General features: G+C 37.4%; 1 protein-coding gene across 1 annotated transcript in view; it reads right to left on the bottom strand.

The window, feature by feature from the left end:
• Window positions 1-11,447, bottom strand: part of sim (bHLH transcription factor single-minded) — a 201,617-nt gene extending 190,170 nt beyond the window's left edge. The window contains exon 1 of the mRNA XM_083123718.1: window positions 11,092-11,447. The gene's annotated coding sequence lies outside the window, so the exon portion shown is untranslated. The remainder of the gene's footprint in view (window positions 1-11,091) is intronic.
• Between the last annotated feature and the right edge of the window lie 5,041 nt (window positions 11,448-16,488).

Raw genomic sequence — 16,488 nt, 5'->3', positions numbered from 1 at the left:
ATACTTTTTCCTTCTTTCTCCTTTTGAATGAAATAATTATAATTGAAAGAAAACAGTGTGTACGTGAGTAATGCATCATGTAATGCAAACCTGCACTTGCGCACAATTCCCCAACCTATGGGGTAATGATACGCAAGGGTAGGCAATGGTGCGCATTAATAAATACTTCAGCAAATAAAAATGTATGTAGTTATATATCAGATTAACAACATATAAATTGAATGTGTTAAAAGTGGTTGCCTTACAATTGTAGAAGGCAATTGAATTGCTGTTTCAATATTTAAAATTGAAAGAAAATTAATGGGGAAGATGATGTTATTTTCGTTTACAAAAATCACACACGTAATTGTTGGCTGTATCGACACCAGTACACTCTGCATGGCTCCATTCACAGCAAGAAACACATCGATACCATAATTCATCGTCTTTCCCAAAATCACCACAAATTCCACAACGTTCATTAGTGTCTTGTACAATCAAAGCACTGCCTTGTCCCCGTTCTAAGTCTACGTCATCCAATTCATCGTCATCAAAAACAATTTCTTGATCCTCGGTGTCTGACTCAGACGACTCTGAAAGTTGCCTTTTCCTTATCAGCTTCTTCTTGATGCTTTTCATTCCACACGGACGTTTATTGTGTCGCGTTATTTTGTCCAACTTCTTCTTACTTCCTTCTTGTTTCTTCTTTTGGCCCTCTTCTAACTTGCGTTTAATGGGCGTACTGGTCAAAATTTCTGAATGTTGTTTTGCTCGCCGAGAATTCTTTACAGTTTTTGTATTATTCCCTTTTCCTTGACGTAATCTCATTGGGACAAAGGAAAGGAAAGAGTTTGTCCCTGCAGCAGATGTTGAAGGCACATTATTATCAGGATTTGGATGGATGATTTCTTCCACTAAGTCTTCATCTGCACTGTTCGGAATGCCACATGATTTGTTCGAACTTTTAGGAGAGGAAGAATCTTTGTTTTCTTCCACTAAGTCTTTATCTGCACTGTTCGGAATGCCACATGATTTGTTCGAACCTTTAGGAGAGGAAGAATCTTCAGCGATAACAAGTGTAACGTCCTGAACAGGAGCAACATCATGATCCTGAAACTTGTCGGGATTAAAGGGAAATATTCCTGTAGAGCGGAAACCTGAAACAGCTTTCTCCATTGTTGCAACTTTTATGAAAGCTTGATTTAGGAGTTCAGCCAAATCATATTCTGTCACCCTCTCGTGGCCAGTTGTAGTTAAATAAAGATCATATTCCCTGTACAATGCATTTTTCAATGGACTGAAAAATGTTACGTCGAGCGGCTGCAACCGGTGTGATGTGTGCGGTGGCAGAGATACCATATGAATGTGGTTATTCCTGCAGAATTCGTAACTCTCAATTGAAATATGGCTTGCATGGTTATCTAAAATAAGCAGCACTGGGTCACTTGCTGTGGGTTTTGCAGATTTCTGGAAGTGAACTAGCCACTCAGTGAACAATTCTGCGTTTGTCCAACCATTTTTCGAACACTTGTAAGAACACCCGATAGGACCATTTCTTTGTAATTGAGGTGTCATACGTTTCCGCGGATAAATCAGCATGGGAAGAATATAAGATCCGGCAACGTTGACAGCAAAAACACCAGTTATTGTGCGCCCTTTTTCTGCTGAAGTAGCAGCACCAATCCTCTTCATACCTTTCGCAGCGTAAATCTTCGGGCACTTCTTTGGGACGACCTTGATGCCTGTCTCATCCATGTTGTAGATTTGCCTTGGCTCAAATTTATATTCATCCATAACTTTCTGAAGATTTGAAAAAAATAGCTTCGTTTCTTCTTCATTGAATGCAGTAATTCTATTTAAGCTTGTTCCTTCGGGTTGTCGTAGAGTTACATCGGGATTTCGTTTTAAAAATCCGTACAGCCAGTCTTTACCTGCTAGAGCCTGTTCCATATTGAAAGAATGTACAATTTCGTGATCTTCTGCATATCTAAATGCTATGCGTCTTAATTCTTTCGGAGTTAACCCGTAGAAAAACTTTGCCAGTGTCAGAACATAGTCCTTCAATTCACTTTCCACTTCAACAGAAAACGTTGATTTTCTTCCAAGCCGGGTTGGAGTAGGCAGATCACGATTTTCTACAAGCTTTTTCCGTAAAGTAGACTCAGGTATGTTGAACCATCTGCCAACTTCCCTTATTTTTCTTCCTTCATTTTTGATAGCGTCCAGAGCGTTTTTCAGATTACCCTGAGAGTAGGAGTTCTTCTCAGTTTTTCTGTTGTAATTTCGTGGCATCTGTGAACAAAATTAAAACCTGGGTATTACTACTTGTTTCACCTTTAATGTCGTTTGGGGAAATTGTGCGCATTCAATTACATATACGGGGGAATCGTGCGCACCCTTTCTCCGAAGCGCACCATTGCCCCACACCAACCTTACAAAAAATTTACTTTCTAGAAAAAAATATAAAAAAGTTAATCTCGTAACAAGTAGACACGTGTATAGACATGATCATGCACTATCGAAACAAGCATAATTCAAAACACTAGAGTAAAAATTTAAGACATACCTCCTTATTTTCGTCAACAGCAAAATAACAACAATGGACACAAAAACAAACATCCACTCGCTACACACAACACAATACAACTGGCGCGAAAAGGCCAATGTAGTAGTATTTTCTGAGACGCCCGCTAGGTTATAGCATGAATCGAAAGCTCATTCTCTGGCTCGTACCTTCGGAAACGTGGTGCGCACGATTCCCCGCCGCGCACGATTCCCCCACTTTCCCCTATGAACCACTCGGGTTATAACAATTTTAATTTTGTATCGGATCGGTGGAATATCGACTTTCGGAATTTAAATTTTATGTCGGTACTTTATCGGTAATATAGTAGATTCACATTTGTTAATCTTACGAGGTCGGTACCTCTGGCCACCAATATAAATTCATTACATCTTAGTTATAGCAAGAAAAATTGCGAAGAGCAGTTGTAAATGTAAATGTGTTGTACTATGTTATACTTATCTACAGTTCAAATTTAAAATCTAAAAACAAGCACACAGAAAAAAACGGATATGTTGGAATTAACAAAATATGTTTGATTAAGGTTTCAGATAATCGTATACAAAAATTTTGGAATCTTCTACTAAATTTGGTAATTCTGGCCCAATTACTTGATACTACTAACCAAAGGTGTACGATAACTAAAAAGGAATTTGGTTCTGTAGAACATCATTTGATTATACAAATATTTGGTTATCAGAAACTGCCTTTTCATTATTTTAAACAAACTTCTGAATAACGGCATATATTGCGTGTAAATGAACTTCGAATTTTCGGCTGATTATTTTCAGCCCACCGACACCAAGAGGTCTGTCGCCGCCAATGTTGCAAAACCTCAAAGAACAACATAAATTCATGTTTTTTAAATTTTATTTGGTTTTACCCGGATTTCAATAGAATAATCAGATTGATATTGCATTTCTCAGTCCAATGTACTCATCTCCATTGCAGGGACAGAAGAATTCTCAGAGGCAACTCTGCTACAGAAAAAAATGAGACGTTAGGAGAAACAGAGTAAATAACATAGAACGAAACGTATCCGTGTTGCAATACATTATTGTGAGAACAATACCCCCCATTGTTTTAATAACGAGGTCCGGGTGAGTCAGGTCACCATTTATTTTCTCTGTCATCTGGATCATTGACAGTTATCCCACTCTTGTTTTGGCGAATTCTAAATTGTTTGCAAGCGTGTTTGTTGTTTTCAATAACCTTGTGCTGCGTGGAATGACCCCGCAAGAGTTGACCGCCCGCTGTCGCTCGCAGCGCAGGTGTTCTGCCGCTCGGCTGGGCGGAGTTTCCACCGCATCTCGGGCCTTTGCGAGGCAGCCCGCGAGAAGAATCTGCCGAAACAGATTTCACGAACCCTGTGGAATTTCCGCCCCTTTCTGCCCAAGTCTGACTGACACACGAAACCCCAGGGAAGTGTGAAGAGATGAGAAAGTTTGAAAGTGAAAATATATAGATAGATCAACATCCGAGGAGATCTCTAACGAGTTAGGCCTTTCTAAAAGCCAGATCAAATCGAACGAGATCCACTGTCCGACAATCTTGTCTCACACGAGACTTCCGTTCCTATGTTTGAATTTATTACAATAACGAATGTAAAATGAAATAATTGATGCAAGAAAGGCTTTTGGGCTCGAAAAGAGATCAGACTTAGCGCAAACCTATCGCCACAGTATCAGAAAAAAAAAAAAACTGTATCCGAAATTTATTACATATACTATAAATATATTTTTAAAATGTAAGCGTAAAAGTAGTAGATCATTATATAGACTACAATATAAAATACTATAATCAATAGGCCTATTCTTTGAATGTGGCTTCAAAACCAATTCCACAAAACTTTCATAAGTTTACTAATTGTTAATTCCGGAGATAGATTAAAAAAAAACTATTACTTCAAATCATTGCTACCTAATGGCAAATGGCAAGTTAAAATTGAATTTCTTTCCTCGTTGTAATTTCATTGTAATTTTCACATTAATCTTTATTTTTCACCAAAGTTATATGAAGGTATAACATATTTGAACGTTAAAAAATAACACTAGTCTATATCCAACTATTTTTGAATTGGGTTTCATAACGTATGGTCTTTTGAAAAAGGTGGTTATTTACAAGGCAATTGAAAATGCTACAGTAGAAATACACTTTTGATGCTGTAATACAAAAAAAATAATTCATTTGTACCATCATTTATTTTTGGAATGGCATGATATGACGTGAAAATGTCAGTTTATGTAAAACAACAAACTTGAAGGCCCAGGTCAGAATAATAAAGTAAAAGCACCAATGTATTCGTTTATTTGATGTCGTATTATACCTTGCTAGACTAATCGCGAATCTGATGGTGGGTGAAGCAGATGATGACACAAGCACACTGAAGGTCCATGCTTACCTAGGATTCGAATACAGAAAATCTGGTGTTTTAGGCAGCCACTGAAGCTGGCTAATGCAGTAGTTTTGAATTCATCTGAAATTCTTTATCACATTTCTACGTATATTTTTCTTGTAATACAGATAATGATTAAATAAACTATTGTTTAAATTTTTTTAGAAAAATGAAGTTACGAATATTATCCATCCTCTTCTTCGAAATATCTCCAATAAGCAATCGAACAATAGAAAGGATTTTAAAAATCCGTAAACAAAAGATTCACATATTTCCACGGCCATCCATCAATTTGCGAAAATATAATTTCAAAAATCGAATAATCAGAAATGGAACAACAATGTACAAGTAATTTATGACTCAACGATGGAAAGCCCTTCCTTCCTAGGACCATACAGGATTTATCCATGACGTCATCTGTTCGAAGTCTGGATAACATCGTTGTGTTCGTCACGTCTTCAATTTTATCGGTTCGAATTTCGTTCATCCTCTTCGTTGCGACTAACGAGGGAGAAATGTGTCGCAAAAATTCCAAAATATAATGGAAATAGGATTTATTGGAGTAGACAATTAATCTCGTTTCGATTAGCTGTGATTAGAGATTGTACCGAGATGGAGACAGGCCTCTTCAAATTTGCAAATATTTAAATCAAATTTACTTCATTATGAGACTTCACCTGACATACTAAGCTGGTATATTCATGATTATTTATAGATAATCATATATTTTGTTCATCGTAGTTCCAAAATTAATTCACATTGATTATAGTGCTTCTCTGATCCCACTTGCAACTGTAGGTCCATTCCCAATTACTCTTAAGAAAATCAATATCTGTTAGTGGCAATGATGAACGTGCTCAGGTTTTAACACTCTTATGTTTTTTTTTCTATTTGTGCTCCATTTGTACCGAAAGATTCTTGTGCTGTATAACAAATGTGTTCAACATTTTCATTTTCCATACAGGATACTACTTAATAATCGCTTATCCAAGAAAACAGAAATCGCACTGGATCCACAAACGTCAAAATATGCTTTCTGTATAGAGTTTTAGACTTTTTTCTTCTCTTTTATTTTCCCAAAATCTATCACAAAAAGTAAGATCCACGTCTTGGATTCCAAACCACGACCCCAGCAGGCCAACCGAACAGGTTAGGATTAACATAAGTAAGGCGTTAGTTCCTTCTGTAATTGCGTTAATATTATGTTACCGAAACCATATCAGTAATTATACTGGTAATACATTAATATACAAAAGTAGCGCAAGTTACCTTGCGTTATTTTATTATCACTATTTTGCTAAATTCAGAATTATCCAATTTATTCCCGAGAAGAAAACGAGAATAATGGATTATGTTTCTCCGAAACCACTAGCAGCAAGCAAGCTGGGTTGTAGCGTAGATTCACAGTAATATAAGCAGTGTACGATTTCGGGTGAAATTTCTTATCTGTCTACATTGTATGTTACACAATGAGTTTATTTTAAATTAAAGTTACTTCTGACAAAAGTAGAGTGATTTGTAACGTAATATATTTATAAATAACTTTCCCAATTCTAATAACTAGTGCATCAAGATAGAAAGTCTGGCAATATTGTACCCACAAACTCGTACTTGTTACTGTTCGACATTCCATGTCTTCACTGCAGGAGGTGATCATGTTGAATGGAAATTTGAACCTGTTCCAGTTCTGCCATCATTTCAAAGCTTATTTTGAGTTTATCGTTCGTACACATCTAAATCTGGACTGGACCGCCAGGTGAGAGCTGAACCACTGAAACTTTATCCGAGACGCACCTTCTATCATGTAAAATTCTACCGTACATTATGTCGGAAGTTGCATTTTTGTTACTTACGAGAATACAAAACTTCTGTCCTGAAATCTGATTTTGTTTGATTAATTTTTCCTGTTATTTCTTGTAAATTGCATATTACGGAATCTGTTCGTACTGAAACACGTTAGGACCGATGGTTTTCTATTCTTTCTTTCTATTCAGTTATTTTACGTCACTCTATTATCTGTTTGTTTAATTGCGACGATGAGGATGTATGATAAACTGATGCAGGGTTCGAACTTGCAACTTCTGGCTTCGTAGCACGTTTTGCTGACCACTCCGCCACGGAGGCCCTCAGATCTCAAGCCGCGTTGCTTGTATTACGAACACTGTCGTTGTGTGGGCTGATGGGGCTACAGCCCCTCCCGAAATTTTGGGAAAAGAAGAACTCGGTAAAAACCAAAGTGGTAATTGCAACCCCCCTTAAAATGAGCCCGATTACCATTTTTATCACTGAACAGCTTTTAAAAAAATGGAATTTCGAAATATTTTAAGTGTATCCCGCCTTCCCCCATGGAACGCAACCATGTAATACATACCTTTACAAGTACAACTCCCTCCGAAAAAAAATCCTGCGTACGTTAGTGATTACGAAGAGAACATGAACCTCAAACTAATTTCGAAGTTCAAAGATTAATTAATAAATTATGTTTTGCTTCATGAGATAAAGAAAAAGCAAGAAAGTTTGTGGAAATAGGAACGTCATGCATTCAATTTCCTTGTTACCTTTCAATTATAGTCTTCTCAGAGGTTTTATTATTTTAAATACCTTACCTTTATTGTGCTTTACAAAAACGCTTGTCAACATTTCCGATCAATTTTTAAAAATTAAATTTCTCGTTTTACTCTTAATATTCAAACTGTTATATTGACATAAACTTCTTCCTTGCTGAATACAGAGTAAATCCATTTTTTAAATTCAGGATATCAACAATGAAAAATAATAAAATAAGGTGCAAGAGTTTATTTGTGAATTTGACCATTTGTGATTCTAAAAAGAAATCTTAGATCTGAATGTGTAGTCTTGATAGAATTTCATATCACGTTTAGAAAGACTTACAAGTGAAGAGCACACGTCTATGATTAACATCATTGATGAATAAGTTTAGTGTATTGTCTGATATCTTTACATTGCTGCTGCAAGTTATGGTTGAGATACAATAAGCATACTGAATACATGTCGTAAAGTATGCGTTGATAACAAATTTCAATAACATTCAGACCACGGTTAAATTAATAACACACTGATAAACAATATTCCACCCGATAACCGCAATTGAACGAGGATAAAAGAAGAATTAGGTAACGTGATCCACGTATCAATATTATTCATTGTACGTGCATACCTGTTATAAGCAATACAATTCAACAATTTTATTTCAGAAAAAAATCGATTAGCGGGTAATAAAGAGTTTTACGGGAAGGACGATTTTGAAACGAAACAATTCTTATTGTTTATCTGTGAAGTATTCTGAGTAAGGCTTTGACATTTCATCGGGTCTGTTGCTTTATATGGTTCGTCAATTCGTCCACTATTCATCCTCATCGTCGCCTGGATAAGGTAAATGAAAATCGAAAAGAAATGCAAAATTGATTTGATTTTGAATTGTAAAGAAATAAAACACTGATTTTAGTGTTTTAAAGGCATGCGGAGCTTGTAATATGTAACCGACAATGTGAAACTATGTATTAATTAATACATTAAATTATAAGATGCTTAATCCGCTCTATATTCGAAAGGAAAAGTAAACTTACAAGTCTTGAGTTCGAATCACACTTACGAGAAGGATCTTTCTATATTATTTTTACATTTCCTTGCCAATTAAATAAATCTCCTAATTACTGATTTTATTGTGTTAAGCGTTCGTGCTCAATTTATATGAATTGATCACACACTATTTATGTACAGTCCTTTCTGCTCTGCTTTAGTTTCTTCAATTAATTCATTTATAATCGAGGAAAAATAGTTGCGTTCCCGCTCTGCAAAGAGAGAGGACATATGTATTTTTTTAAATAAAAAAATCTCAGCCTTTCATTAAATTTTCAGCAAGAATGATTTACAATTGGAACGCTGACTTTCAGCTGAGTTCCACATTATTGAGGAAGAGGAAAAGTTACTAAGTTTAAGTCTTGAGACGATACACACAGAACCCAAAGCTATGTACACTGACAAAACAAAATGCATAATTCTTTTACTCCAGCAACGCATTGAAGTGATAGACATGATGGTGGAACAAACAGAAAAAGGTTCGCACCAGTGGAGACAATACTGAGAAAATGGTGCTTTTTACAGTTTTTATTCCACCTGATCCAGCGAAAACAAGAAATGGCTATTTCAAGCACATCAAAATTGTGCGAAACTGTGAACAAATATGAATGAGAGAGGTTTTGGTAGCAAATAGATATGAGGAGTAATGTAACTTGCGTTAGTGACGGGTTACAAAAATTGTAAGGATACCTCGTTGCTTTGCGTTATTTGCCAGCACGAAACATGCTTTGGTTGTATTGTTTTAAACCTGTGCGCAAAGAAAACATGCACTGCAGACAAGCCTGTAGATAGAAATTTATCTGTAACCGCCATCGAAAGGGGAAAACCTGGGGGATAGAAGAAATGAGTATGCATTTCTCAATATATTACAAGCTATTATACAAGATGTTTAATCCTGCTAATGCAGTAAAATTAAATTAACAATATTTAAATTAGATACTTTAAGAATTTAAGAAAATTATTTTAATTTGAATCCCTTATCATGCACAAAGATAGATAATCATTACAAATTGTTGATTCTAGTGTATGTATTTTTTAAAAACGGAATCATCAAAATTCTGTTAATTAACTATGTAATGATAGATAGAACTTTAAAAACAGTCATACTAATTTTTTTACGGTACGGAAATTGACGGCCTTAAGTCATTTCTCTAGTTAACATTATTGCAGTGCAACAATATTTAATATGAAATCTCTGGAATAGTCAATTATCTTTATCTTTACGTCTATTTCCCAGCGTTGTAACAAAAGAGACAAACAAACTATCATCGTGTTAGATACCCACTTGGAAAAGCGTGCAACAGATAACAGATGCAACAAATTTCACGCTTATAAAAATAAGCAAATATAACTTCTTAGGAAATTTAGAGCAACTCTCGGGTGTACTTCCTAGCTTGAGAAATACATGAAATTGTGACATGTTTCCACGAAACATAACGAAGGTGAAAATTCCATAAATCTGAAAAAGCAATCGTGTGCAATAATTGTTACAAACCGATATCGGGTTTTAATATGGAGGAACAAGGTATTATATCTGATCGAGTTGCGAAATTTTTATACAAATTTGTTTCAAGTTTGTCATCTTTCTGGAAATTTTTCTTATGTCTCGTGTTTCACACAAATAATAAGGAAACTCAATTTTCCAAATTTCGCTCCTGGTACTGTTTTAAATCGATACAGGAACACAGTTGTAATCTCGCATGCTCAAAGAAAAGTAAATGCACCAGTTGAAACAAACAAAACAAAAAAATGCACAATGTCTGTAGCTCAGACCAAATGTTTACGTGTATCATCGAAGTACAGCTCCCAAAGCTAATATTCTAATTAAACTGCCCCTTGATATTAAAATTCAATTAACACTTTTGTTTATTAGATTTTTATGCTTTATTTCTCAACGGAGGCATTTATTAGTAACTCTATTAAGAATTGAATTTATTTATAGGAATACTGACATGCATCATATGATGAACTTTGGCGTTACCATTACAAACGACATATAAAAAAACACCAAATTATAAACATGATTCTTAGTCAGTGCGTTCTTGGTGAATCAAATAGATTTGATGTGGATGTGTACAGACTATACTACTACATGCCTGATTAATAATAATGAATAATAATAACAATTAAACCTCGATAGTTCTGCAAACACGTACATAATGACGGACGACTTGTTTTCAAGCGAAGAAACAGAACGAAACTCGTTCCTGTCTCCGTCCAAGTGTCCGTGAGAGAAATTATTGTGGCGGGATGCGGGGGGTACCCCCGAAGACAAGTGTTGTTTGCGGAACAAGACAATTTCCATGAAGTTAAATTCCGGAGGGGTCAGTCCGTGACCGGCAATCAAGATGTGAGTCTTCTTCCTCTTCTCCTCTCTCCCTCTCCGGAAGACGTGACCACCGCCCGACGAGGGGGGCTGAACGGCACGGCGGAACGTGCCAAACGAAGGAAACGGCAAAATTCCGCTTGATGGGGGCGATAAGACAGAAAACGAGAAAAATCAAACCTTAAACACGCTCGCCGGATAATGACTCGAATAATAAGATCCACTTACCTCGGCTGCGAAGCTCGGCGCAAAAAGAGGCAGATAATCTCCTGGGCAGCTAATTAGGCACTCCGCGACGCACTAAGTGATCCGGAATCCCTCCGTACGTGAATTTCAGTGAAATCTCGCGACATTCAATGGAAATTATGCCATCCCTCTTTTTCAAGAAGCAAAGCTACTAAATCTGTCCAACATACGAGGAGTCATGCACGCGAAGGGTCGACGAAACACCGCCCAAAATTTCAAAGGCACGACAAAGGTTAACAAGAGCAATTCAAGATTCGTGATCTCGCGTCGGGAGTTCGCCACGCCCCCGCGGCGGCTTCTCGTTGGTCGGAGCTGCGACGGAGGAGGAGGGGAGGAGCCAATGGGAGGTCCCCGCCGCGGACGGAAGGGGGGAGAAGAAGGGAGCGCGATCGTTTTCCCGCCCAGTCTTCGGCACGGCTTGGCTTTGACGGCAACGTCACGGCGCGTCGGTTCGATCCCCGGCTTCGCCCTTAATCCTTTCCGCCGTTCCGCGGGAATCCCCTGGCGGTGACGTCACGGCCTCCTGGATTATCCTGCGTGGCGGCGTGATTCACCGCCGCAGTCGGAGATCTCTCCAACGACACGCGCTCCCGTCCGCCGCAGCTGCAGAGATTTGCCGCTGGAGAAGCACCCGACTCCCCCTCACGACGCTGCAAGTGTTTGTGCGCTCCCTGAACACGTGCTAAGGCAACTGGGATAAATCCTTCCTTCAACACAAGAAGAGCATCCCATCCGGAGTCTAGCGGGTCACTGCAGCAAAGGGACCCGGGTTCAGTTATTTGTCAGAGTGACAGTTTATCTTTCAGTGTACAGCTCGTACATGGAGTTCTTGTAAATCTTTGCCGGCAATAGCTTCGCATTCCTGTTACCAGGAAAATTTGACATTGCTGGTTTGAGAGACGCGTGCAAATAGCCAGAACGTTGCTCGTTCTTCGTTCACCAGAGAGAGTTCTCAAGAGTTGTGCAACACCCTGTATTAAACAAGCCGCGTGCCGGCCTCCGTGCCCAAGTGGTTAAGCGTATCGAGTTACGAATCGGGCTCCTAGGTTCGAATCCTGGTTAAGTTGTGCAAGTGTGTTTGGGTTTCTCTCAGTTACTGTGTTGTAATCATGTTCACTTCCTCGATGGTAACGTCGTCGCCTTGTAATCAAAGGAACCCTGATTCGAATCCAGTCTCGATTAGCCTACATGTGGATTAATTGGACTCAAAACTCAATTAGGAAAAACTCGTGGTCATGTGTAGGAAAGAGGCGAGAAATGATCACAATTGAAATGAAATTAGAATTCTTGAGAATTCGTTTTGGAGCATTTAGGTTCATTATCGCGTGATTTTCTTCAGTATTGTCTAGATATTTGTAATAGAAATGGATGCATGGAACAAAACTGAACAACGAAGAATTAAAATGTTAGTCAAATATCGGATAGTGGATCTAATTTTTCAGAATTCCATAACTACCAAGGTTTCCAAATTATAAACGCAGCGAAAGCACATAAGCTGGTGGATTGTAGTTGTAAATCCACTCCAATGTCCACTCCTTAAATTTGAGTTAATGAAGAATTTCTTGACGTAATGGAAAGAAGTGTTCTCGGAGGAACAACCGGGTTGACTCTGTGTGTATGCTGTTGGAAGTTATCCTAAATTTACAATATTCTACCGTTAATATTTAACGGCCTGCTCGTTAATTTACAAAAACGGGACGCAACCGTTTCTCTATTTATTTCAATATGTTATCATGCGTAAGATCGATAGTCATTATAAATTGCAGCTGCGTTTTTCATAAATATATATTATTTTTAAAAAATAACATTAAATTACATTAATTAGGTTAACTACACTACTACGTATTAACGGCCATTACATACAGGGCCGTAGCCCGAAATTTATTTCGGAAGGGGCTCATCCCTTATCAAGAACCACCATCTAAGGGCGAAAAAATTGGCGATGGAACTCCTGAAGATGATTTTCTCAGTATAATACAACTTATTATACAAGATGTTTATTCCTGCTAAGCAAGTAAAATTTATTACCACTATACACTATTTAAATTGGATATTTGTAGGATTTCGAAGGGGCTTCAGCCCCCCGAGCCCTCCCGCTGCCTACGTGTCTGATTACATAGTAACAGTTTCGGTCATAATTCGGTTTTAAAAATATATTTACGGTGCACCAACTGTAATTTGTAATCATTATGCAAGATTCAAAGATATTTAAATTAAAACGGTTGCGTTCCGTTTTTTAATCAACTGGCAAGACGCTGAGAATTTTAACGGTCGAATAATGTCATTGTAGTACTTTCTTAAAGTGTATGTTAACACTTTAAAAACCGTCGTGGTAATTGTTTACCCGGTATTTGAATGGCAGCGGTAAAATAATTACCATATAACCGTGTTTAAAACCTTAACAGACATTATATAGTAAACAAATTCATGTAATGTTAATGGGTTAGTTTTAAAAATATTTAAGGTGAACGCAACACAAATTTATAATCATCTCTCTTTCTGCGTGATAAAATATTCAAATTTAAATAAAGAACTGTCGGTCTTCGGTTCTTGTAAACTGACAGTCAGACTGTTATATTTTTTACGGTATAACGGTAACTTTTAACAGTATACACGCCGACTTAAACCTGGCAGATATCCAGAGAACACTTGTTTTCTGATAAATTGTAGTTAATTAATATTCAGGGTTATTTTTCCGGTTCTGTTTTGCTAATCGAAACATTATGGGTTACAGTGGTAATTAAGTGAGATAACAAATAAAATGGAGCACCCATGACTCGAACGCAGAACCTTCCGATGTGAGATATGTGATTCAAACAGTTCACGATCGACTACCGAAGCTGTTCTTGCAATTGAGGAATGGCAGTATCTTGTCGTTAGCGCACTCGAAAATGTGTGGTTTTGAGTTGGGGTGAAGGATAAAGCAGAGTTATTTTCATCATCGCGATCAATACACGCAGGGCATAAATTTGCATAAGTTCATTTAACTCAAGTAATACATTAAAGTGCACAGTCAAAATATTTGCTCCTTGGTTCGAATCCCGGACTCATGGGCAAGGATGTTCTTTGTTAGTGTTTCTTCATTAATTTCATGACATCATCACTCATCATACACGATTAGCCGAAACTGGCAGAAAAACTACGCTACATAAAAAAAAAATCTCACACAGAACCCAAAACGTGTCAATTGACACAATTGATTTCAATGACACGTTAACGTGCATAAACTGCAAATGATGCACCTTTTAGTGTGTCAAAATACACATAGGAATGTATTAAAGGGTATTTTTATGAGATGAAGTTCCATGTGATCAGTGGCGCAGGAACGTTTTTCATTTGGTAGGGGTACAAAATTCAGCCTCCCATAGTATATACATATATATATACCTATATATAGGTATAATTTTCCTAGGTCCATTTCAGAACAGCACACACGAATTTCTTCTTATTTAATGCAAAATTTGCACAAATAATTTTTATTTCTTTGTTTTTATTTAGATTTATGATTATTTTAAAACAGATTTTAAGACCAGATAATAATTCCGAAACATATAAAGCTCTGGACCTTGTTCTGGTCTCATTTTGAATTTAATGGAACGGAAAATCAGGAGTTCGAAATGTGAAAATTGCGAACAAAGATACATCTATTCATTTTAATGCAGGTTGCGATTTAAAGGGTGTGAGAAGGATTCCCATTTCCTCTATCTTGAGCCATCCCAACCAGGAATAATCATCTCCCACCTACTGGATATAGAAACCATATTATTGAATATATCATACTTATAGAGTTCCACTTCAGTTTAGTTCATTTAAATTTTAAGGTCCCATTCCTACATATAAAACAATATCTTTAAAAAATCATGGCAAAGCATTTATTTGTAAGATAATTAATTATCTGTACCTAAACACGCTCTTCAAGCACCAAAACCGAAATCCATACGCTCAAAAGTTTCTATCTTTTCAATCTTTGGTGAACAATATGAAGAGCCAGCCAAGGTTTCTTTTCGTATGTAGGGGCATTAAATATAGATACATGCGTGTGTTTTAGGGTGACAAGTCAATTCCTCGTCCTCCGTGGCGGAGTGGTTAGCATACCGTGCTACGATGACAGAGTTCCCGGGTTTGAATCCCGGCCTGGGCATGGGTGTTATTTCTGAGTGTCCCTTCATCCATTTCATCATGTCATCACTCATCCTCATCTTCGCGATTAGCCAAAAGTGGCAGAAATGCGAAGTAAAATAAACCAAATCCATCAAACATTCACATCTCACTCAGAGACCTTGTGAATCTAATCCAAAATCAACTGAATGTGAAAGCGGGTTCAATGCAGTAGTTTTAAACCTACTTTTCCTTTCAATAAATAGACCCCCAGCGCATTATTTTCATGGAGAAAAATTTGCAAGAAGTTGGATCAAGTCTAAGCATCACAGTGCCCTTGACAAGCAAACTGGCAAACCATAGAACCTGCAGTGATTCTCATTTCTCTCGTACATTCATCTGATTTTCTTACAGTTTGACTTTAGGGTTTAACTTAAAATGCCGTTGTGTTTTTCTTTCATTAGATATCAAATTAGATTTTAGGCAATTAGTGTCTTAATTCTAAGTATACCTAATTCATACGTAAAAATAAGTTCTCCTCCCTCTGATAAAATTACAAATCGCACTCTGTTTTAATGACTAGGAAACATTTCATTTCACCTAGGAATGATACGTATTGCGATGAAATGAGTCGAAAATTGTCACAACCTCACCTGTGTGGTGAGGTCTTTCTCCTTCTTGTTTGTGCTTATTCTTGTCTCTGTTTCGGATCAGAAGTTATTCAAACTTTTTCTAGATTCACTTCATGCTCAGATAGGCTAATCGGGACTGGATCTACAGTTTAAAGTGCCATCCAAAATACTGTGCATGTGGGACCCCTCAATTACAAGGCGATATACGTATCTCGTCCTGATTGATTGATTGGCTTTATTTTACTTCGCTTTTTGTGTCACTTTTGGCTAATTCTCAAAGATGGGGATGAGTGATGATATGATGAAATTGACAAGTGGACACTCACAAACATCCATGCCCAGGCCGGGATTCGAACCCGGGAACATGGCGTCGTAGCGCGATGTGCTAACCACTCCGCCACGGGGGCGACATATCTCGTTCTGACCACGAAATGTTTAGTATAAGCAACATGTACATTGTGTCACCACTCTCACAACGTACAATATGTAATTATTCTTAATAACGTTTGTCTGCTTTACATCTTGTTTCAACACTGCGAACCGTCGAAATACGGAATTCTATCCTGAATAGATTAAATCTGGCAGCACAGGCTCGTAATTGTCACTACTGGATTTACTTTGCAATTACAATAAAAAAAAATATGCGGCT

This window comes from Lepisma saccharinum, chromosome 6 (genome assembly GCF_977018435.1).
Source record: "Lepisma saccharinum chromosome 6, izLepSacc3.1, whole genome shotgun sequence".
Classification (NCBI taxonomy): domain Eukaryota; kingdom Metazoa; phylum Arthropoda; class Insecta; order Zygentoma; family Lepismatidae; genus Lepisma; species Lepisma saccharinum.
Note: the sequence above shows the minus strand (reverse complement) of the source record. Positions and strands in the feature narration are given on the sequence as shown.